Consider the following 24,596-nt stretch of genomic DNA (forward strand, 5'->3'; position numbering starts at 1 on the left):
TAGGCATTATGTATTGGGCACATTACATCAGTGTAAATATGGGATCAAACACTACCCTTGTCCAGAATAAGGCAAGAGGTAAGACCTCCCGCATAAATTTGGGTTTGCATTGCATAATGACGAAAGATAAACAGAAAGAGCCCAAAAGAACTGTCAACAAAATATTTAAACATGTTGCTCACATGGAGCAAGAAGACCTGACAGACGAGCTCATGGCCCCAGCCATGAAAGAAGAAGAGTATCTCTTTCCAAGAGGAAGATCCACACCAAGAAGATCTAAAGGAAGCATTGAAGGAAGACATGGACACGAGAAGAGAAGCTGCCCCAAGAAGACTGAAAGAAGAGACGGACGCGTGGAGAGAAGCTACCACGACAAGAATACTGAAGACAAGAGAAGATGTGAGGCTCCAAAGAGTGAGGAGCCATGTGAAAATCCCTGAGAGAGAGAGAGAGAGAGAGAGAGACCCCACAACCCAATGTAACCTGCCCCAACAAAGTAAAACCACCTCTGAGCCACCGATGATGTAGGCCACGTGGTAGATAGATGTATGTGTGAGCACTTTAGTCAAGGCCGCACGCAACTATAATAAGCCTTGGACACATAGAGAGAGAGAGTGTCAAGGACTATGAGTTTAGGGACTTGAGGCACTAGTCGCGGACTGTCAAGTAAGAGAAAAAACTTGATATAGGGTTGAGGTGTGCTAAGATAACTTGAGGGGAGGTGTAGACACTAGTCGCAAACACTAGCCGCTGCGGGACTATCAAGTAAGGGGAGGCAAACTTGGTATAGGGTCTAGGTGTACTAGGAGTATTCACTTGAGGGGAGGTGTTGAAAATACAAGTGAATAGGGTGTGTGCAGGAAGAATCTACTGGGAGAGAATAAAGGGTAGCATGAGAAGATTTAAGAAGTGTGGAGATATTCTGGGAAGTGTGGAGTTATTTTGGGAGATATTCTGGGAAAAGTGAAGAGGTGGAGAGAATGAGGGAAAAGAGGTGGAGTGAATCATGGAGAAATCAATGGGATTTGATGCTTGATGTAAACTCTATAAATTGAGGCATAGCCCTAATGAGAATTTGCTAGTTTTTGAGTATCCATGCCTACATTAATCTATTTGTTAATTACCCACTATCTTAATTATTTACTAATCACTTTGTTAATGATGTTGATTCTAGTGTTTGATCCACCATAGCTCATCACAATGCTCAAATTTCAACATGGTATGAGAGCCATGCTAATTTGTGAGCCCATTATCTTGCTAATTATTTTGCTAATAATTAGGATTAGTAGAAAATTATAATTTTTCCTCTTTTTTCAACTCACCTCTGTACCCCCAGACAGTGGAGGAGCTCCCTCTCCTTGCACACATAAAATTAGGCCAAACCCTTCTAGCACATGATAGGTATCTCATAGCTCTTCAAGCTCATCCAAACAATGTAGCAAACCGCCGCCGGATGAAGAAGAAATCATTGTTTTAGCAGGCTACGTTTTTCAGCTGAAGATCTCAGATCTACACTCACTCAAGGTGAATCACTCTAATTCCTCTTAGTCCAAGGTGTTTTCAAGCATGCTCTACAAGCTGGTGAAGACAGAATTCAGTTTCATCAAGTCTACAGTGAGATCCAAGCTCTTCATCAAATCTGCAGGTGACTTTGGTAAACAGAGATTAAGCTTTCAATATTTGGTCAAATCTTGTCTTTCTTGGCTTAATCCTCTACTAGACTCATTGCTATTGATGTCTTTGAAAGCATTTGAGCTCATTTGAAGTCTAAGGCACCAGATCTGGACTCCCCGCATACTCTATTTTTTACACACAAAACAGTGGATTAATTTGCTAATCAGTGATTAATCAATGGTAATCAGTATATTTTGATACAATTGAGGGTTCAAATTAACCATTAGGTATCTGATAGAGATCCCTATAACTTCAGATTGCAATTCGGAGTTGGTTTGATACTCCAACCATTCCGTACAAATTGGTTACCCTTGATTTAATGTAATTTCTAGGAAAATTGTGCTGATAAATTTGTGATAATCATCATTTTGCATTGAACCCTTGGTTAATGCCTGTAAATCTCACTCAAATTCAAGATTATTCACAGCCAGAGTTTCATTTGGGAATGTGCATAAGAATGGATGCTATAGGCATTATGTATTGGGCACATTACATCAGTGTAAATATGGGATCAGACACTACCCTTGTCCAGAATAAGGCAAGAGGTAAGACCTCCCGCATAAATTTGGGTTTGCATTGCATAATGAAGAAAGATAAACAGAAAGAGCCCAAAAGAACTGTCAACAAAATATTTAAACATGTTGCTCACATGGAGCAAGAAGACCTGACAGACGAGCTCATGGCCCCAGCCATGAAAGAAGAAGAGTATCTCTTTCCAAGAGGAAGATCCACACCAAGAAGATCTAAAGGAAGCATTGAAGGAAGACATGGACACGAGAAGAGAAGCTGCCCCAAGAAGACTGAAAGAAGAGACGGACGCGTGGAGAGAAGCTACCACGACAAGAATACTGAAGACAAGAGAAGATGTGAGGCTCCAAAGAGTGAGGAGCCATGTGAAAATCTCTGAGAGAGAGAGAGAGAGAGAGAGAGAGAGAGAGAGAGACGACACAACCCAATGTAACCTGCCCCCACAAAGTAAAACCACCTCTGAGCCACCGATGATGTAGGCCACGTGGTAGATAGATGTATGTGTGAGCACTTTAGTCAAGGCCGCACGCAACTATAATAAGCCTTGGACACGGGAGATATTCTGGGAAAAGTGAAGAGGTGGAGAGAATGAGGGAAAAGAGGTGGAGTGAATCATGGAGAAATCAATGGGATTTGATGCTTGATGTAAACTCTATAAATTGAGGCATAGCCCTAATGAGAATTTGCTAGTTTTTGAGTATCCATGCCTACATTAATCTATTTGTTAATTACCCACTAATTACGTCTTAATTATTTGCTAATCACTTTGTTAATGATGTTGATTCTAGTGTTTGGTCCACCATAGCTCATCACAATGCTCAAATTTCAACACAAAAAGCTAGATGTCCCCAAGGAGATTCGGCTGTTTTCGACGCACGTGGTGGTCTCAGCACCACACATGTGGTCATAAGTGACATTATAAGGTCTCACGCATTTATAAGCCATTTTACCCTTTATATAAGGCCACCAAAAAATTGAAGGATGAATTTTTCAAAATCCCCTTGTAATTCCTTGGGAAAAAATGGCATCAGAGAATTAACCATTCAAATTAAAGTTTCATCCTATGCCTTAAAAAAAGAGCATGCATCATAGTTTAGCAGGCTATGGTTCATTAAAACATCATAACATTTTTTGTTTCTGTAAGGTTGTTGGAGATGGAGCAAAATTGTTTTCTTTTTGTAAGGTTATGTGTGTGTGTGTGCGTATGTGTGTGTGTGTGTGTGTGTGTGTGTGTGTGTGCGCGTGCGCGCGCGTATGTGTGTGTGTGTGTGTGTGTGTGTGTGTGTGTGTGTGTGTGTGTGTGTGTGTGTGTGTGTGTGTGTGTGTGTGTGTTCAGAATGAATATTGTGAGTGTTTAATTAGAGAGATAGATAGAGAGAAAATCATGCCTGCAGATTTGATTAAAAGCCTTAGTTTGCTTGTGGAGATAGAAAAAGAAGAAGTGGCGATGGTGATGCAAAGGCGCAACACAAAGGGCGATTGCAGAGGGAACTCAACGCAAATGAATGAAGCTCTCAAGGGAGCTACGGGCCGTTAAAGACCAACATGGTCCTGTACCACGTGGTCTTAGCACCACTCCCGTGGTGTGTACTGATAATCATAAGTGGCATTTATAAGGTCTGACACATGAATGACACGTTAATATGCTAGGTACTCTCACTCCTCTCCTCTCGTGCATGTGTTTGATTTATTTTTGGAAATGTTATCATGGTGCCCTATTGTCTCACAAGACTGCATCTGCCTCCTCATCGACCCCCCCCCCAAAATTTAGACAATGCCATTGCCTCTACATCCATTGTGTCAGTTATAGGTATTTTGAGAATTTTTCGACCTAAACACTAAGTATTCATTTTTAGATCAGTATCGTGTAACAAGGGGGTCACAGGCACTCCGCAAGCTCTTTATCGCATGGTAATGACCTTTTCCAATGAATAGTAGCTGTTAGGGTAATGTTACTAACATGTTCTGCACCAAGTGATAGGAGACTCATTGGCATCCTACTGGCCCATATCGCTTGGTATCGAACCCCCTTAGGGTCATGTTGCTCATGGGGTCAATACCAAGCGACACGAGTGTCATTGTGGCATCCTTAATACTGATTCCTTTTGATATTATTTGGGGAGTCAGTACCAAGCGATAAAAGGTTCGAGGGCATCGTGTTGACCCTATATCGCTCGGTAGTACTGACTCCCCTCGGGATATGTTGTTCACGGGGTCAATACCAAGCGACACGAGTCTCGTTGCATGCTTAATTACTGATCCCCTTTTGAGATTATTTTTCTCAAGGGGTCAATATACCAAGCAATAGGAGGTTCATAGGCATCGTGCTAGCCCCATATTGCTTAATACTGACTCCCTTTAAGATACGTTGCTCATGGGGTCAGTACCAAGCAAGCGACATGAGTCTTGTTGGCATCCTGCATGCCCCATATCGTTTGGTACTGACCCCTTTTGTGGTCATTTTTCTTAGGGTCAATACACCAAGGGACAAGAGTCTCGTTTGCATGCACAATTTTGCTTGGTACTATCCCCCTACTAGTGGTCACCTTGCTCACGGGGTCAGTACCAAGAAATAGGCGGCTCGTGGCATCGCGTTGGCCCCATCGTGCTTGGTAGTACTGACTTCCCTTGGGACACGTTGCTCTCACAGGGTCAGTACACGCGATAAGAGTCTCGTTGGCATCCATTAGGGAAAATTTGGACTATGAAATGGGCCCTGTAAGAAATCCTAATTTTTGGTAATCTTTTGATTAAAAATGCTAATTTTGACCCCATAGTGGGAGACAAAGAAAATGATTCCCCTATTTTTTATAGACTTTTTAGGTCCTACAATCTACATTTTATCCACTCTCTCACTAGCTTTTAGTACTTTTATAGTAGTCTATAGTTTTGGAATATTTCAACCCATTACTTTTAGATGCAAGTTGCATCACCATTATACCAAGGTTTCACTTTTCGGCCATAAGGGGGCCCAAAATTTGACTTTTTTTAAATTTTCTTTTTTTTAGTTTTTCATCAAAAAAACTTTCCTTATACATCTATAAACCCAATAAATGAATTTTTTATATCATTTCTTAATCATAACTACCTCATAACAATCTTGTCATATCTTTCTAACTTCTATGATATCTAATGATTGCAAGGTACATTCTAATATTTTATACCAAAAATAAAATGCAAGTTGTATCACCACGCCCATAAGGGGGGCCCAAAAGTTTATTTTTTCCATCAAAAAAACTTTACTTATACATATATAAACCCAAAAAGTGAATTTTTTATATCATTTCTTAGTCATAACTACCTCATAACAATCTTGTCATATCTTCATAACTTCCTCAGAATCTTCACTCTTATCATATCCTCCTAATTGCTATGCTATATCTAATGATTTTACAAGATGTATTCTAATATTTTATATCCCAAAATAGAAGGGAATTTTTTTAGGCCACTAAAATAATGACTTTTTGATACTTTTCACATTTTAGTGTATTCTCATTTAAAACTTTCCTCCCAAATATATATATATATATATTTAAAAGTTTATTTTTTAATATCATTTTCAAATCCTTATCTCATTCAATGTATTTTTCAATGTCATTTAATGCCACCCCTCTCCTTTCATTCTTCACTCTTGTCATATCTTCCTATAACTACTATGCTATCTAATGATTACAAGATGCATTCTAATATTTTATATCCCAAAATAGAAGGACGTTTTTTGAGGCCACTAAAATAATGACTTTTTGATACTTTTCACATTTTAGTGTATGCTCATTTAAAACTTTCCTCCCAAGAATATATATATATATATATATATATATATATATATATATATATATATAAGTTTAATTTTTAATATCATTTTTGAATCCTTATCTCTTTTATTGTAAGTTTCTAATGTCATTTTTAATGCCACCCCACTCCTTTCATTCTTATCATCTCTCTTAATCATAACTGAAATCTTTATTTTTGGAATATCAAAAATGGCTTTTTTAGAAAGATATATTCTTAATATATATTTCTCTAGGATCATTCCAAATGTTAGAATATTATTATCTAATATAAATCTCTTTTCTAATCTTCTATTAATCTTAGTTTTCTGTCATCTTGAATTATACATACCTTTAGATGATATTACGAATGGTAGAAAGCGTAAAGTTGACATTCACATTCGTATAGATGAAGATTATGCACTAGCAAAATGTCCATATGTTAGGCAACCATTACCTAATTCAACCATGTCCACACCAAGAAATGAGGGGAAGATGTCCCATGAATTTCTTAGCTGATGCATCTGGTGTGGGAGATACTATGCATGTTTTCAAAGCCTGCATGAAGAACAAAGATATAACATCAATCATCTGTGATCCAAATTACAAGAGAGTCGTAGGTGGTTTCAAAGAACATTATGCAAGACATCAAGGGGCTTATTATTTAGTGCAAGGGATGTACAAGATACATGTGATGACTCCGGCATCAGTCTTGCAAGGGTTACAAGGGAATTTATGGAGTCATCAAAGGAGCTCTTTGTACCCGAGGGATTCGAGGGCACTTTCTTCCTCCTTTTCCTATAAAGTATCATTAGAAAAGAAGGCAAGCAAGGCAGATGTTAAATGAATCCTTGGTGAGTACATTCATGTAGAAGGAACAATGGTTTTAGATCCTAAGTCCAAGGATAGGCTTGAAGTACAGTACACCACATACAACAACCTCTTTGTGGACCTAAAGAACCTTCAACGACATCCGATTCTATAAGGTTTCACATCAAGTTTGGGTTTGAGCATTTATCGTTTAACTTGTAAATTTACCTTATCTCAATGACATGAATTACATGTGTTGTTTGGCTTGGTTTATGTGATATGTAGAATTGGAGGGAGTCATATCGCCTAATACTGAAGTTGGATGATGCTCAACTAGTAAAAGGGAAAAGATTGGAGCGAATGGAAGTCACATATATGAATGAAGCAATGTCATATGCAAAGGACAAGGATAAAATCCCTTCTTTCAGTGTTCAATCTGAAAAGGATAATTGGTGGCTTTGGAGCCTTTGAGGTTCCAAAGGAGAACACTGAGGTGTTGAATTGGATGCTTCAACAATGCCCTCAAATTCTAGAAGTCATCAAACAAGAGATGAATGGGGAGGAGCTTGAAGTGGATGGTGTGGGCTCCTTTTGTGTGGATTTGCATCTAGGTGGTGATTTGAAGACCATAAAATGCATGTGTAATTGTGACAATAGTGCACAATGCCTCCATCTGTGTCCATTGTGCATGAAGTAGTCAATTCTCAAGCCAAAGAGCAAGGATGAGCTCCGATGGGTGGAGGGGATCTTGTCTTCCGCCAATTTAGATGTAACACCCAATAGGGACACAAAGGATCCAAATTGGACATCGATTATTCCTTTTCCAATGAAAAGTATACACTTTTGCACATTGCATGCCATGATGAGGATTTTTTATTGGTTTCTGAAGCTTCACATTGACTATGCATTCACTATGCAGCCCAAGCAATAAAGCAAGTGGAGGAGCTCCTCAACTCTCTGGGAGTGTATAGCGAGAATGTAAAGATTTTGAAAGATCTTAAGAAGTCTGGGGCACATCATATTGTGTCAACAATGAGCGGTGCAAAGGCGAGGCGATTCTTGCATCCTATAAAGATCACAGGGGAGGAGCCTGCGATGGGAGCATTGGAAAGATCTTTGCAAGTGCACCACAGATCTCGACAAGGATCCAACTCTACAAAACAAGCGAAAGAAGGTGTGGGCTTACTTTGACAAGGTTGTGACAACTATGTTAAAGAGCACAACAACTCAAGAAGAACAAAGTGTGTTCAAAATAGATGTGACAGAATTCATCAAGCTTGTTAGTGAGAGTTGGGGAGATACCTCCATTACATATTACATGGTAAGATATTCTCATCTTAATTATCACCATTCATGAATTACCATTGCAATTGCTTACTAAAATTCCATAAACATTTGTCTTCATAATTTCTTACTTGGACATTTTTTCATAGCACATTGTATATGCACATGGACCGTATTTTCTACAAAAATACGGGTCTTTGGATATGTTCAACACCCAAGGCATGGAAAAATCACATTACGCAGCCAAAGGAGTGTACTTCAAGAATACTCGACATGGTGGAGGGAAGACACATAGCAATTATCTTGTGGAGATGTTTAATTGGTTCTACAGCACAACAATCTTGCAAGAAATGTTACTTAGGGAAAAGGCTTGAATGTCAACAATTGCTAAAGCCACATGACTCAAAAGGAAGGAGGCAAACATAGAGAAGTGGAATGGAATTTCAAGAGCAGGCCATGTCGCATGGTGTGCCACAATGTCAAGACATGGCGGCAGACATTGGGTTAAACATGTCTAATTTGGTGGTTTTATAATTTTTGGCCGATTTCAGACTACCTGAACACATTATAAATGACTTTATATGAAGGATTCTCATTTCTATATTTTGACTTCATTTTTTTTCATGGCTCGCACAAAAAACACTGCACGTAAGCTTCCACCATCACCTCATCGTCCTCCACCACCACCTCCACCTCCCTCTCCCCCTCATCCGAACACCATGGACTCGGCCACCACCATTGACCCTGATTGAGAGACAGGGAGTGATGTTGACCATGATGGAGTGCAGTGGACTGATATTATTATCCCCCTCATACGTTCCACAACTAGGGGGAAGATCTTGCATCAAGGCATGGGTCCGTTGCCAACACAAGAAGAGGTGGCAGCAGCAACAGAAGCAGTAGCAGCTGAAGGAGTAGCAGCTGAAGGAGCTCCATCATCCTCTCAGTGTAAACGTGTATTAGATTGAAGTGCTCATACACGTCCTCCTGGAAAGAAACCCTCCTCCTCGTGCCCCCAGGAGGAAACAGCGCAATGGCATGGTAGCTCTAAAGGAGATTCGGAGGTTCCAAAAGAGTGTCGACCTCCTCATCCCGAGAGTTCCTTTTGCACGTCTTGTTAATAAAGAGATACTATACAATTCAGGGGGCTGAGACAAGAGGATTCAAAGCCTTGCCTTGGCTGCAATCCAAGAAGCAGCAGAGGCATTTTTTGTCACCATGTTTGAAGATTCTAACCTGTGTGCAATCCATGCAAAGCGGGTCACAATCATGTGTAAAGATATGAAGCTAGCACGCACCATTTGCTGTGATAACCTTTGAATATTTTCCCTTATGATTTACATGATTGGACAATGTAGAACTTCACTTAATATATTCTCTTTTTAGTGCTTCTCAAGTTGTCCATCAAGGCCTTGATTGCATATGTATCTATATCATAAAAATTAAATTAAATGTATTTTATTTGTATATTTTATTTACAAGGGTGATTTGTGTATTTCACTTATTATTATGTATTGTTTGAAGGCTTTAAAAAGTAAAAAAAAAATCCCCAACTTCAACAAGGCGACTTTTCTCAGACAGGAAGCCTATCTGGGCAAAGGTCGTCTTGTTCAGGTTGGGGGTCTTTTTGCCTTTGTAAACCTTCCTCTCAACCATATGTATTAATATTTTTTTGTTTAAATATTGTTTTGTAAACCTTCCTCTCAACCATATGTATTAATATTGTTTTGTTTTAATATTATGTAGTTGTAAATTTCTTGGTGATAGAAAAACTTGCAATGTATGATAACTAAGTGATATCAAGCCCAGTGTGAAGGCACCACATCTTTTATGATCTTAATATTACTTTGTAAGGCAGTATATACCTTTAATTTTAAGTTCTTAATTTATAATAAGGTCTATATAAATGCTTGTACATGACAATTGGAGGCTAAAAAATGCAAATAGAGCCCTAACCTGAACAGGGTGAGTTTTGCCCAGACAGCAAGCCTGACTAGGCAAAAGTCGCCCTATTCAGGTTGGGGATATTTTTGTATTTGGTGGCCTCTAATTATCATGTACAAACATTTATATGTATTCATATTAACACATGCACATGCCTTAATATCAATTAAAGCTGAGTATCGGCTAAATTAAATAAAACTATACTCATGTAAGAACTCTCTCTTTCCATGTGTAAGAACTCTCTCATCATATAAAAGAGTATCTTTTATGATCTTAATATTACTTTATAAGTCACTATATATCTTTAATTTTGAGCACCGTATTTATAAAAAATCTTATGTGAATGCTTATACATGATAACTGAAGGCTAAAATACACAAAAAGAGCCCCAACCCTGAACAGGGTAATTTTGCCCAGACAGTAAGCCTGTATGGACAAAAGTCACCCTGTTGAGGTTGAGCCTATTTTTATATTTGGTGGCCTCCAATTGTCATGTGTACAAGCATTTACAAGTAGTCACATTCACATACACATAAGCCTTGCTCTATCAATTAGAACTGGGTGTTGGCTAAATCAGATAGAACTACACACTTATTATGGTCAGAGAGGAAAGGGAGGGACATCATGGGAAGCTGGCCCAAATTAATCATTACTAATACCACAAACTAAACATGCATGCAATCTAGTGTTATCTACAATGGCTCTCTCTCTCTCTCTCTCTCTCTCTCTCTCTCTCTCTCTCTCTCTCTCTCTCTCTCTCTCTCTCTCTCTCTCTCATATCATGAAAACTTACATTATTCAAACTTTATGTAAAAATTATGTATAAAAAAACCCACTTGTATTAATAAAAATGATTTACAGTGATTGTCGAACACAAACTCATAATGTTCTTGAGACGCCTAGCTATAGTCTTGCGCCTCTTCTTACTAAGTGGAAGGGATGGCATTGACGACATAATCTGGGTCCTTCTCTCACCAATACTCTCAGCAAATGCAGTGTGCAAGAACTTTAGAAGAGTAACCCCCTTGGAAGGTAGCGTACACTACTGCAGCCTTGTTGATGAGCACTATCTTGTCAGCATTTCTTGGAATCTTTGAAAAGCATAGGACCTTGCTAAGTACTTTGAGGGCTAACATGTAGAAGCTTGCCATGGGGCTGAATGCATTGTGCACCACAACAAGGTGTTGAGGTGCAATATGACCCATGTAATGGACCAATGCAGCATATCTTCCAAAACCCTCATGTATGCCACCTTTATGTTGAGCCCAAGCATCTACAGAGACTATATGCTGCACACAACAAAGAGGATTAGTGGAATTCTAGTAGTATTATCAATTATATTTATTAGATTCATACATAATTTATCTTACCGTGTGCTTGAAATCAGAGCTAACCACCTCAGCTTGAAAATTTATATTAAAGTTTTAAAGAGGAGTGTGTGCGTATCTATTTTCTAAAGCTAAAGTTAAGAAAGGCATTTCAATTATGGGTGGGTGAGTACTTGTTTGGATCTACCGATTCCAGTGGCAGGGTGGTGGCTAACCCATGGGCCGGATGGAGGCTGGAATCAATGGAGTTTTAATAATCAAATTGAAAAATCTTAGGATTACGCTAGGGTTCGAGTAGCTAGTTAATTCCCTGATAAATTTCTCAATTGAGTGGATCAATGGCTGTGCTTGATCTTGATTAGGAAAAAAGCGTTGAAATTACTCAAATGATCAAATTATATCAGCGATAGTTTCCTTCTATCTGGTTATTCAGGTGAAAGATAGTTTAGAATTGATCTCGTTAGAAAAAAAAAATCGTTAAGAAAATTCAAAAAGGTGGAATCGTCCCTACTTTTCGAGCATGGGAAATTTTCCTGGTTTCGGTTTTCGGAGTGACCACCAGCCTAGTCTTGTGCCCGAACATTCGTAGGTGAGGCCCCGAGTGAGAAGCCCTGCCCCGCGCATGAGGGGGCTGCTGTCAGCTACTACCGGGAGTCCGATGCGCGAAGGGGGCAGAGGGATCTTATAGTTGGTATCAGAGCGCTTGTAAATTTAAGTAACATCAGTAGAAATTGCCTAAATTTTTAATATAAATCTGGGAAAGAAATGTTTTTCACTTGTTAATACTATGTGAATGAACTTCAAAAATTGAAAACTTATAAATTGAATTGGAAATTTATAGATGGACACCCCAAACCTATATGGAATTCCTGGACTCTCTCAGAGTTAGGATATGATAGTTTTTGCATTTGATCACCTCATCAACTTTGCTACGACCCGAATGAGCAGAGTGAGACTCGCTCGCCATTTTGAGAGTCTTTACTTTCCTGATCCTCTTGAGCGATGTCGGTATATGTGGTTCTGTGGAGGACGGTGTATTAATATCAGTACCAATCAGCGTTAGAGGCTCAGGCAAAATATTTCCTTGGCCATGATTCTGATAAGACTAGGGCTTGTTCAGCATGTTCTACTCTGTGATGATCATTCACCCAAGAACTTTAGAACTTCATGCCGATTTTTTAGACTTCTTAGCCGCTTTATCCCGAGAAATAGAATTAGAGCACCTCTTTGTGTAATGAATCGTGTGTACCATGGTATGTCTTCTTCACAGTTTCGCTTCTTTATACGATTACGACTGAGGCAGTGATTCTGGAGCTGAGTTGCTCTATGTACATATTGCAACTTTTATATAAATATAGAAATATTTTCTGAAGAAAAATTTCCTATTGTATAAGTGATTGTTTACGAAGGATCTGATAAAGAAAAATCTGTTATCGGACATATGTCATAGATCTCCAATAAGATCATTATCTTGTTTAAGAAATTATTTTTCAAACCTCTTAAGTCTTAGGATCTCATGGATGATATCAAAATAAAAATTTAATAATATATAAATTTTTGGCCGAATCATGAGACGAGGAAACCATGGCCGTCAGCCAGACCCTCTCTCTGACGCGATGACGAGCTTGACCCTGATGTTCGCAAGGCTCTTCATAGGACTCAGCCGCCAGGACCCTTCAAAGGAGAAGGGGAGAACCTGGGCGAGGCTGTGGAGAAATGGGTGGAAGCCATGGAAGAATATTTTGACGTCACAGGCTACAATGAGCGGAGCAAAATGGCTCTTGCTCGACTGAAAATAGTGGAAACAGCCAGGGTAGCATGAAGGAACCACTGTGACACCAACCGTCTGGACAGAAATACTCAGTCCTGGAATGACCTAAAAACCTATCTAAGAAAGAGATTTTGTCCCCTTGGATTTTTAGAAATCAAAATGAACGAATTCTTAGAGCTAAAGCAGGAGAGCAAGACCATCGAGGAATATCACCAGGCCTTTGCTCTTCTACTCAAATATTTACCACCTCTAGATGAAGAACAACTCATGGCCAGGTTCATTCGGGGAATGAATGAACCCTTGGACACACTGGTCAAAAATGCCAAGCCAGTGTCCATGGCTGAAGCAGTAAGAATGGCAAAAGATTTTACCAAAGCCTTTGTAGTAAAGGTCCCGCCAAATCCTACACCCTCTAACTTCAAAAGATTCCAAGCCCAGGGGGAAGTACTTCAAACTTTCCACCCCCGAAGAGGCAGCAAGGCCCGAATCAGAATCAGGATGCAGGAAGGCCCGAATCAGAATCAAGATGCAGGAAGATTCCAAAGTGATGGAAGACCCTTCCCCCAGAATACTTTCTGAGGAGCCCCACCTCTTTCAAGAAATCAGAGGGATGAGCTCAGAAGTGAAAGCCGATGTTTTGGATGCCAAGGTTTTGGTCACCAGCTGAAAGACTACCCGACTCCTACCATGTCAAGGGGACAGGAAAGTCAGGGACCCCGAGTTCAGAGACCAACCCCTTCATACCAATTTAATCAGGGTCCGTCTCGCCCAAGCCAGGGAAACCCCAGAAGAACTCTAGCTCAGCCATCTGCCTCTGTCCAGAGTAACCTCAGAACTCCCTCCCAGAACTGGAGTAACCAAAGAGAAAGAGTTCCACCTCAGACTGCAGCAGCCAGAGCAGTCACAATTTCAGATGTAGTAGAAGAGGATAGAGGGCAGATCTTTGCTGCTGCAATTGAAAACCAAGGACCTAACCGTCAGTTCTTAGTCATCCATACTTCAGCAGAATATCAAGGTAGGCCTTTTAAGCTTTTGATTGATTCAGGCAGTTCTCATTCATTCATTTCCCCTGGATGCTTGCATAAGCTAGTCTTAGAACAAAAGTCAGGGAAACCTATGCAAGTTGAATTGACCAATGGGAAGACTCTTTTCACTCACCATGAGACAGATCTTATCTAGTTCAATCTAGATCAATCTAGATGGTAATGTAACCGACTGTCAGTTCAAAGTCTTACCTCTGAGAGTTTTTGACGGGATCCTTGGAATGGATTGGCTCCACAAAAATCAAGCTGACATACACTATCACAATGGAACCATTTCCTTCCATGACCTTCATGGGAACAAAGTTCAAGAAACTGGAGTTTTCGGATCCCCAGACCTTCAGTTATTAGTAAAAGCTTCTAGGTTGCTGAAAGGACTTAGAAAGAAGTAGCAAATTTATGTTGTCAAAATGAACCCAGTACACTCAAAGCTTAAGGCTAAAGAACCAGAATGGTTAAATGAATTTGATGATCTATTCCCAGCAGAGCCAACTGAAATGCCTCCAATTCGGGAAGTAGATCATGTGATTGAATTGACCCCTGGAGCTCAGCCCCAGTAGCCCTGCGCACGTACAAAATGCCAGTTCCTGAAGCCATTGAACTCAAGGAACAGCTTAGATAGCTATTAGAACAAGGGTTTGTAAGACCCAGTGTTTCACCTAGGGGTGCGCCAGTTCTCTTTCAGAAAAAGAAAGATGGAACTCTTAGACTCTGTGTGGACTGCAGAGGTCTGAATCAGCTGTGACAGTTAAGAATAAGTATCCTATCCCAAGAATTGATGAGCTTCTGGACAGGTTAAATGGAGCTCAGATCTTCACAAAGATAGATCTCAAATCCAGGTATTACCAGATCAGGATCAATGATCAAGATATACCGAAAACAACCACCATCAATACTCGCTATGGGCATTATGAATTTACTGTCATGCCATTCGGATTAACTAATGCCCCAGCTACATTCAATCGCCTAATGCAAGACATCCTCATAGAATACTTGGATGATTTTGTTCTAGTTTTCTTTGATGACATTTTGATTTACTCAAAGAATGCAGTTGACCATGAGACTCATGTCTGAAAAGTTCTTGAGATTCTAAGGAAGCACCAACTCTGCCAAAAAGAGCAAATGCACTTTCTCTGCCGACCACATTGAATACTTGGGCTTTCTGGTATCCAAAGATGGAATTTCTCCAGATTTTGCAAAAGTCCAACCATAGATTGCCTGAACCAAAGACAGTGAAAGAAGTAAGAGGATTCTTGGGATTGATTGGTTGGTATAGAATTTTTATACCAAAGTATGCTCTCATAGCTTCCCCCCCTGACTAGCCTTCTCAAAAAGAATACCCCATTTCAATGGTCTGCCAGGTGGTGCCAGAGTGCTTTTGATAAGCTGAAGACCGCCTTGGTAACCAGTCACATTCTGAAGCTACCAGATTTCTCTCTACCCTTTGAGGTAGTAAAACTGATGCAAGTGGTTTTGCCCTGGGAGGTGCACTCATACAGGAAGGTCATGCAGTGGCCTATGAATCCCAAAAGCTCAGAACGCATGAGAGGAATTATGATGTCCAACGACCTGGAATTACTTTCAGTAGTCTATGCCTTAAAGTTGTGGAGCCATTACCTACTGGGAAAAAGATTCACTTTGATGACAGATCATCAGAGCTTAAAGTGGATCTTTACTCAGAAGAAGGACCTCAACATGCGCCAAAGAAGATGGATGCAGACCTTACAGGAGTTTGATTTTGAAATCAAGTACCGCCCAGGCAAAGAAAATGTGGTAGTCGATGCCCTTAGCAGAAAAGCCTCCTTGCTTGCAATTACTGTAGTATCAAATCCTTTGATTATTGAAGCAAGAGGGAAGATCATGCAGGATAGATTCTTTGGCCCTATTGCTACCCTACTTATGCAGGAAAGCAAAACTTCTCAGGAGTTGAACAGAGTTCAAGGGTACAGCCTGGATGATGGCATTATGTATTATAATCGCAGGTTATGCATTCCCAATGATGAGGGAACCAAGGGTCAAATTTTGAATGAAGCCCATGACAACATTATAGCAGGACATCCAGGTTTCATCAAAACCTACATGTCTGTAAAGAAAAGCTTCTTTTGGCTTGGAATGAAAAAGGATGTACTGAATCATGTACGTCAATGTCTGACATGCCAGAAAGTCAAAGCTGAAAGAGTAAAAATGCCAGGGAAGTGGGAATGTATCAGTATGGACTTCATTACTGGATTACCTTTAGTGCAACTCCATTTTCATGGTAGTTGATAGACTGACCAAAGTTGTCCATCTGATCCCAGTAAAAGAAACCTACACTACAGTGGATGTGGCTAGAGTGTTCCTCAAAGAAATCTTCAGATTACATGGCCTACCCAGGAGAATAGTAAGTGATCGAGATCCCAAGTTTACTTCAAGATTCTGGACTGCATTTTTCAAAGCAGTGGTGGGAACCTTCTTGGATCTCAGCACAGCTTATCACCCTGAGACCGATGGTCAAACTGAATAGGTAAACCAAGTAATCGAAGATATACTTCGGTCATGCTGTGGGGCAGGGAACCCAAGAAGTGGCTAAGCTATCTGCACCTAGTTGAGTTCACCTACAATGTTTCTTATCACCGAAGTATCGGGATGAGCCCTTTTAAAGCTCTGTATGGACAAGATTGCTTAACTCCACAAACTTGGTCCGACCCATTGATTAGGGTCGAGATGTCCAGATAGATGCTTGACGACACGAAGCAGCAGATGCAGTCAATTCGTAAAGATATTAAAGCTGCCCAGGATCGACAGAAGCAGTATGCAAATAAGAAGAGGATAGATAGAAAGTTTGAAGAAGAAGATATGGTCTTCATTAGAGTAATGCCAAAAAGAAGTTCTCTATCTCTTGGGAAGTACAAGAAGTTATCCCCCAGATATTGTGGGCCATATCTGATTACAAAGAAAGTAGGTGACTTAGCCTACGAGCTTCTTCTGCCTCCTCATCTCAAAGTTCATAATGTATTTCATGTAAGCCTTCTAAAGAAATATGTGCCAGCCTCTCAAGATGTCCAGCATCTTCCCCCATAATCAAATCCCTCTTCAGAAATATAAAAGATCTTGTTTCTACCAGTTTTGGCCTAGAGAGAGAAAATCTTCTAGAGAGATATAAATCAATTTTTAAATATTTTTGGATAGAAAAATATCTCATCTTATTAAAATAAGTTCCCCTGAAGCAGAAGTTCAAAAAGATTTTCAGAAGGTGCATTAGAAATTAAGTTAAATCTGTTCAAGAGGCATTATCCTAGGGGTCCAGATTTTTAAAATTTTTTAAATTAAGGTTCTTATGGACCAATAAGATTCATCCAAATTTAGAGAGGAGATAAATAGAAGAATAAAAGAAAAATATCCCAAAAATGAGTAAATACTCACATAAGATGAAGAGTTGACTAAGGACAAGGTTAATAGTTAAAAAAAGAAGATATTTAGATGAAATGATGCATTTTTGACACCTCAGTATGGGGAAATTTCCCTCATGAAGGAGGTGCCTATTTCACATGTGTGGGAGAGTTTTAAACTCCCAAATAATGAGATATTTTTATCTCTCCTCTCTCCTGTTTCAACTAGATCCAAAAAGTGGACTAAACTGACCCAAAAATGGTCAAAAATTGACCAAACTGATTTGGAAAATTCTAGAATCAGTTGGCTTGATTAGAAGCTTACTTTTTCCTATAAATAGAAGCCTTTCCCTTTGTTGAAGCTTAATAGTGTTTTTGCATTATTACCCTACTTCTCCCATGAGCTAGAAAACTGTGAATTTACTCATAATTCATTTGTTTTTTGACCTTCTCTCTTCTAAAGATTGGTGGCCACTCTTGTTTCAACAAGAGTAGAACCCTCAAACCATCAAGCCAAAGGAAAGCTCTCAAATTCCTTCGTTAGTTGGAGATTCTTCTCTTTTCTATTCATTTTATGGTTTTTTATGATTTTTGTCTTCTCTAAATTGAATGTGATGTTATGCCTCATTGAAAAAAAGGCATTCCCCTCTCTTCTTTAGTAAGTCCAACCATTCTTATCCTAGATGAATGATTAATGGATAAAATCAAGTTTTTCATAATGTTTCTCTTTGATAAAGTAGAAAATGTTTACCTTAGAATGATTTAAATACTCTTGGAGAACTTAGAATTAATTGTAAAGAGTTAAAATTTGAAAAATGGTCAACCATACAAAGGAGGTTATGGCGAAATTTTTCTAAAATTGTGAAAAATAAGTTTTACTTTTTTTAATTCAAAAAGAGTAATTTCCATCATATATGTATTCTTAAAGTGCTACTTTTCATCCTAGGTATAGAAAAATGCTTACTAAAAATATATTTATAAAAATAAAGTGTTACTTTCTTTAGGATTAAATTCTATGTATAGAAGGAAGCTTATTGAAATTTTATTTTGATCACATAAAAGAATGATTTTCATCATAAATGATTTTTATGCATAAACATATGCATAAAAGATATTTCTTTTATATTAAAAGAGTGATTTTCATCATAAATGATTTGTATGAATAAATATATACATAAAAGATATTTTTTATTAAAAGTGTGATTTTCATCATAAATGATTTTTATGCATAAACATATGCATAAAAGATATTTTTTATATTAAAAGTGTGATTTTTATCATAAATGATTTTTATGCATAAACATATGCATAAAAGATATTTTTTTAATATTAAAAATGTGATTTTTATCGTAAATGATGTTTATGCATAAACATATGCATAAAAGATATATTTTTTATATTAAAAGTGTGATTTTTATCATAAATGATTTTTATGCATAAACATATGCATAAAAGATATTTTTTTAATTAAAAGTGTGATTTTCATCATAAATGATTTTTATGCATAAACATATGCATAAAAGATATTTTTTATATTAAAAGTGTGATTTTCATCATAAATGATTTTTATGCATAAATGGGTGCATAAAAGATATTTTTTTATATTAAAAGTGTGATTTTCATCATAAATAATTTTTATGCATAAATGGGTGCATAAAAGATATTTTTTTATATTAAAAGTATGATTTTTATCATAAATTATTTTTATGCATAAACATATGCATAAAAGATAATTTTTTATATTAAAAGTGTGATTTTCATCAAAAATGATTTTTATGCATAAACATATGCATAAAAGAAATTTTTTTATAATAAAAGAGTGATTTTCATCATAAATGATTTGTATGCATAAACATATGCATAAAAGAAATTCTTTTATATTAAAAGAGTGATTTTTATCATAAATGATTTGTATGCATAAACATATACATAAAAGAAATTCTTTCATGTTAAAAGAGTGATTTTCATCATAAATAATTTTTATGATGATAAAAGTGTGACTTTCATTAGAATTGGATTTTATGCATAATTAGATGCATATAGAATATTTATAATTAAATGAGGGTTCTCCTTAATCCTCTGTTAATTTTTGTAAAAATTAGAAAAATGAATAAGCATATAATATGTGAGAGGAAATTCTACCGTTTCATATTCACTAAGATGGGAATGAGAAAATTCAAATAAACTATCAAAGTCGGAGATCGAGATAAATGATTATTTTATTCCTCCTAAGAATTCATGATTAGTTTAGAAATCTGTAAGCAAATATTCAATGAACGAGATTTAGAAAAAGAGAAATTGAAATATTACCTTTCAAGAAAGATAGTATAGGAAGAACCTTTCCACCCAAAACTTTGTTTTAGACTATTGACCAAGACCTAATTCCTTCATTAGTTTCAATCAATGACGATGTGCCCAGTTCAGAAAAAATGCACTCAAAACACCCACCGAATCTGAAACTAAGTTAAGACTTTTGATTTTGATCTGAGGATCAAGCTAACAGAATTTGAGTAATTATGTCTGGATTTCAGACCTGGATCTAGAAGTATTGGGATACGGAATTAAGATTCATTCATGGTATTCAAACAAAATCAGAACTGAAAACTTGCATAGAAACCCTATTTTCTTAAAGGACTGTCTTACGCCAGAATGTTGGAGGGAGCATTTGGCATATGTGTTTAACTAAGGGAAGTTCGGTTGCAACAGCTGGCGGGGAGTGTTCGAGGGACAGCTCACGCGGCAAAAACCTGCCCAGGTCTTGACCAGCCTGGGTATGGTGAAAAAATGGTGTGCTTTCGGTACGATGGGCGAGGGCCGACGAAGCGGTCCCTGAGTGAGTGCCAGGACACCTGAGGATCCTGGAGGGTTCTCACCAGGCGATGCACGGGCTCGCGGTGCTTAGGACACCCATACGTATGTCGAGGAAGATATATATATGTATGTTGACGAAATGATTATTGTAATCTATTACTGAATCTCGTTGCTGACCAGCTGGTCCCCAACGGAGAGTCCAGATTGGTACTGTTTTTGTGAAACAAGGGATTGAATGAAAATTTTGAATTATGAAATCTGTGATCATATCTGTTTTGTCAATGGATTATTTTTATATTAAAGTTTTAAAGAGGAGTGTGTGCGTATCTGTTTTCTAAAGCTAAAGTTATGAAAGGCATTTCAATTATGGGTGAGTGAGTACTTGTTTGGATCTACCGATTCCAGGGTGGTGGCTAACCCATGGGCCGGATGGGGTTAGGCTGGAATCAATGGAGTTTTAATAATCAAACTGAAAAATCTTAGGATTACGCTAGGATTTGAGTAGCTAGTTAATTCCCTCATAAATTTCTCAATTCAATGGATCAATGGCGGCTGTGCCTAATGTTGATTAGGAAAAAAGCGCTAAAATTACTCAAATGATCAAATTATATCAGCGATAGTTTCCTTCTATCTGGTTATTCAGGTGAAGGATAGTTTAGAATTGATCTCGTTAGAAAAAAAGAAATTCATTAAGAAAATTCAAAAAGGTGGAATCGTCCCCGCATTCCGGGCATGGGAAATTTTCCCGGTTTCGGTTTTCGGAGTGACCACCACTAGCCTAGTCTCGTGCCCGGACATTCGTGGGGCAAGGCCCCGGCGAGTGAGAAACCCTGCCCCACGCATGAGGGGGCTATCAGCTACTACCGGGAGTCCGCCGGTGCGCAAAGGGGGGCAGAGGGATCTCACAGCAGACCTTTATAACCATCCCCAACAAATATTAAGAGTGATGTTGGATTGAAAAAAGAGGGAGTGGAGTTTGTGATTGGGAATTTGGGGGGATAAATTGAGCCATCACACCATAGATCAATATGGTGCAATCTTGATGACCTCATGTTCTCTCTCTTCATAGCACCAATGCATAGACCCTTTTTCCCTTTTTTGAATTGGAGCATAATCATCTTCAAGATCTATATGAAGATGATAAAGCCTCTTCCAATTTGAAAGCTCACCTCCTTCCATTTTTTTTGGTTGTCTGTTGATATACAAACTAGACCTTTTATCATACCAAAGTAGGACTAATGGCGCAAAACTTGTTTTTATCCTCCAAAATTTAAAAAATTTGGTGAATTTCATGTTTGATATGAAATAAAAAATACCTTCAATGTGGTGTGTATAGTAATTAGTGCTCATTAATATGATGTGTAATATAGTTAGTGTCATTTACACGAGGATCTAAATAGATTCACCTTTTCAGTATGTGGGGATATTGTAATGTTTCTTTTGGATCTTGTTTTCTTTTTACACATTCTTGACATCAAATAAATAGGAAAATGAAGAGTTTCTTAGAGGTCCCCAAAATGGGTTTCGATTTTCCCTAATGTGGGGGGGTTCACCCCCACATGTTTGCAAAGTTTAGTCACCATCGAATGATGTTTCATATGTCAAGTATCACCTAGTGTACATTTTTTAAGTCTGCTAGTGCTCGAGAGGCCTTTAAAATCCTACTCTTCCCCATGAAATCATACCCAAACATTATCCGATGGTAACCAAACTTTGCAAGAGTGTGGGGATGGTCACCATTAAATGATGTTTCATATGTAGCACTTAGTGTGCATTTTTAAGTCTCCTAGTGCTCAAGAGGCCTTGAAAAATCCCACTCTTCTCTATGCCATCATACCCAACATTGTCCATTGGTGATGAAACTTTGCAAGAATGTGGGGTAGTTACTCCCCACATTCTTGCAAAGTTTGGTCACTAATCAGATAATGTTTGGTATGTTAAAAGTAGTGCCTAGTGTGCATTTTGTAAGTCTTCTAGTGCTCTTAAGGTTATGAACTCCGATAAAAAAATGGCCAAGAAATAATCTTAAATTTATTTTAGATAGAAATTATGATGACACTAGAAACCCTAAGGAAAAAGGATCTGTGATCTCTTGAAAAAATTGGGTGCGATCCCAAGTATGTTGAAAAGAAAATGGCTAGAGAAGGCCTCACCAAGATGCATGTTGAAGAAATTTGACTTATTCACAGTTTTGAATGGAGAGCTATGATGTCTCATCAAACTTACAATGATTTACATTGCCTCAATTATGTGCATGATACATGTTGGTTGAAATCATGTCTTGAAATAACAATTGTTGATGGACACGTATTTATGTGATATATATGTGTTTTTTATTTGTGGAAGCCTATGAAGGTACCACATAGGCTCATGGATTTCCATGTGGATATTATTTGCAGGGTGCATCATGCAAGACCTTGAGCCCTCTTGACCGCACATGGGTGTGATCCTTGCACATTATTGTGATGGACAAGGAAGAAGTTTAGGCAAGTGGTGCCTCACGGCTAGGTATGGGACTAGGTATGTGGCTTGTGACACATGTGTAGGAGTGTGCTAGCATGTGGGATAGGTGATACTGGTAGAAGTGGCTCCTAGGATAGTGGGATTTTATATTGTGGTGGAGGTGAGACATATGGGCAGCTCCTCCTTATGCTGGTCCACATAGAGAGCCAAGAGTGATCGGGCTTAGTGGTGCATGCCATCATGTCTAAGGATCATGATCGTGGTGCAAGGAGATATATTGTGATGATGTTGTGACACCATGTGTGATGTGTTACTCAATGATATGTGATTATGATTATGGTCTAGACACATGAAACTCATAGATATTATGTGATAAGTTTAGTATATGATATTTTATTTTCATGAAAAGAATCGTTCTCAAAGGAGTGCATGTGTGAACCCTATTAAGTGGTGTGTATGAGTCAAATGGAAATTTTCATCATGGATGTGTAAGTTCACACCGGCTTCAAAGGTCAAACAAAAGGGTAGACTCATGGGATTGCACAAGGCTAGGCTGAGTATGGAGCTGGTTTAAGTAGAAAAAGTATTAAACACTGAAAAGTGGGTGGTAGGGTGGAACCAAGCTTGTAGATACTTTCCAAACAAAACCAAATTGTATCTTAAAATTAAACTTGGGGAGAATAAGTTAGATTAGAAGTTATGAAAAGGATAGAGAAGTTGCCTTCATAATCTCGAGGAGCCACTCGATGTGACTTGATTGTGAGAATTATGAAGGAAAACACATGGTGGAATCATACACAAGTCCTCACATAAGTCAACACTTGGCGAGTTGCCTTCATAATCCTGGGGAGCCACTTGATGTAACTTTCTTGTGAGAATTATGAAGGAAAACATTGGTGGAATCATACACAATTACGCACATGGTGGAATCATACACAATTACGCACATAAGTTAGAACTTGGAGAGCTAATAGGATATCTAAGCATTGTGACATTATGCTATGAGGCCCCAAGTGAGTCACTTTACCCTTAGTGTAGTCTTTTCTTCTAGGTTTTTGAGTGGATAGAGAGGCAAGGGTATCACAAATTAGAGATTATGTTTGATTTGGAACAAAGAGCACAATATCGTACTTTTTGGGAATGCAAGTTATTTGTGTGACATTGTTCCTTGAGAGTTTGTCATCAAGCACAATAACTCCCAAAAGGTGGGAAGAACGTTATGACCCTAATGGTGGTATGCTTGAAAAGTGTGGGACATGCGAATAGTGCATGTGGGATCTAATGCTATTATACATGTACAGCACTGCTTATGAGATTAAGTGTGAATGGGTAATGTTTGTGGGGTGATAGCTATAGGCCAAAAGACCAAGTTAATGTGTGGGCATATCACCAGAGAAACAAGGGGCTCATGAGTATTAGTAAGGTATACAATGGAAACCCAGGTTTAGATATATATAAGGTTGGGTGGATTAACATTGAGAGAATAATATGCTAGGGCTCTAACTTCTACCTTGAGATATTCTCTTCTCTATCATCATGTTTTTGCATGAGAAGTGTAGAACTAGGGTTATGGTTGTAGAAGCGCATTACACCTACAACTTGTAGTTTCAACGGGTGGCCTTTACTAGGGTCACCCCCCTTTTTTTGAGAGGCGGGAAAAACGTTCTGCTAGCTGGGTAACATAATGGCAATGTAGTTAAAATAGAGCCACAATGCCAAAACTGTTACTTTTACCATTGATCTCACGTGGCCATAAGAGATCATAGTAATACATAAAAATAAATATCAAAATATAAATGAATTAT

The sequence above is a fragment of the Cibotium barometz genome, chromosome 9 (genome assembly GCF_041138505.1).
Source record: "Cibotium barometz isolate CiBa-2024 chromosome 9, ASM4113850v1, whole genome shotgun sequence".
Lineage (NCBI taxonomy): Eukaryota > Viridiplantae > Streptophyta > Polypodiopsida > Cyatheales > Cibotiaceae > Cibotium > Cibotium barometz.